We start from the raw sequence: 1,286 nt of genomic DNA, 5'->3' as shown, positions 1-1,286 counted from the left end.
GGGCTGAAGCACATCTGTAGCCGTCCAGCTCCAAAGCGTGCCTCTGGAACAGGAATTGGCCTATCCATGATCAGTGAATAGGGAATGATGTCAGAACAACGCCAAAGGTCAGGTTGGTTTCAGCGGGATGCCACCCAGGCAAGAGGTGTGGAGGGAGAATTCCATCTTTCCAGAGGAGCCGAGACCTTGCCGGGCTTAGGTTAGATAGCAGCTGCATGCGCGGGGCCACAGAGGCCCCTTGGCTGAATTTTGATGAAATTAGAAATGAACGCCTACACTGGTCGACCTCTCCAGAGAGGTTCCTCCCAAACTCAGGAGGCTCTGGCTCTTGTGGTGCTGGGCTCCCTGGGCACACCTGAATGGCAGACCTGCTGGGGCAGAGCTTGCTTCCATGTGCCTCGTCCGTCGTCCTTGTTTAATAAAGCATAGCCAGCATTTTCACTCTGGTTTTTGTCCATTGTTACCGTTGGCTGTGGCAGGCTCTAGCTTTGCCGGGACGTCCAAATCCTCCCGTGTGACGAGTATTTTCACGTGCTCTAGTTATAAAGTTGGTCAGAGCTTGAAGCCCTAACCCTTCTTGCCCCTACCCCGTGAACCCTGCTTATTTTTATGTGTCATTTTCGGAACCACAGGATTTGGGTTCTGTTTTGGTTCGTGTTTTTGTTTTGTTTTGTTCAGTAATGTATGTACCACGTTGTAGCAGCAATTTCTTTTCCCTCTGAATGTTCTCGACTTTGTGGGCCAAAAAATTGTTGCAAAGAACAGGAGGACCAAGCCTGTGCAAAAAAAAAGCTGTGCCTGGAGAGAGGACATGAAAGTAAATGCTGGTTAAGTGGGAGGATGGCTTGTGACCATCCGTTCAGCTTCCCCCATGAGCCAGCGGGGTTCCTGCCCCCAGGATGTGGCTTCTCAGACCTGTCTTCCAGGGAAATGTGGCTTTTCTCACATTTCATACTCCAGAAACAGGGAAAAAAATATTTTAATAACGGACACCTCTAAACCCACTCATCTCCAATAGGGTTGGATACTCAGTGATTTATTTTCACAAAAGACAAACCAGCCTGATCTAAATTCCCTATCCTTTAAGATGTTCATGTATCTTTTTTTTTTTTCTCTTCAAAGTGGAACAGGCCAGAAACTAGCAGACAAGAACAGAAATGGGACCCACTGAAATAGTTCCCTTCTAAGTAGTTCTTGAAAACACCTCTGTGACATTTTCATGCGAATGGATGTGTTGGGCAAATGGGAAATGCTTTGTAGTTTATATGAAAAATACGAGCAAATCT

At 47.0% G+C, this 1,286-nt stretch overlaps 1 protein-coding gene across 1 annotated transcript in view; it reads left to right on the top strand.

Moving 5' to 3' along the window:
- The window catches only part of RUNX1T1 (RUNX1 partner transcriptional co-repressor 1), a 131,706-nt gene extending 131,520 nt beyond the window's left edge, over positions 1–186 (top strand). The window contains 1 exon segment of the mRNA XM_073892954.1: positions 1–186. This exon segment is cut by the window's left edge and continues 4,093 nt beyond it. The gene's annotated coding sequence lies outside the window, so the exon portion shown is untranslated.
- Positions 187–1,286: the final 1,100 nt, after the last annotated feature.

This window comes from Callorhinus ursinus, unplaced genomic scaffold (assembly GCF_003265705.2).
Source record: "Callorhinus ursinus isolate GAN/ISIS: 27379988/994484 unplaced genomic scaffold, GSC_fseal_2.0 scaffold5, whole genome shotgun sequence".
Taxonomy (NCBI): Eukaryota; Metazoa; Chordata; class Mammalia; order Carnivora; family Otariidae; genus Callorhinus; species Callorhinus ursinus.
The sequence above is the reverse complement of the archived record's forward strand: the minus strand, read 5'-3'. Positions and strand labels throughout refer to the sequence as shown.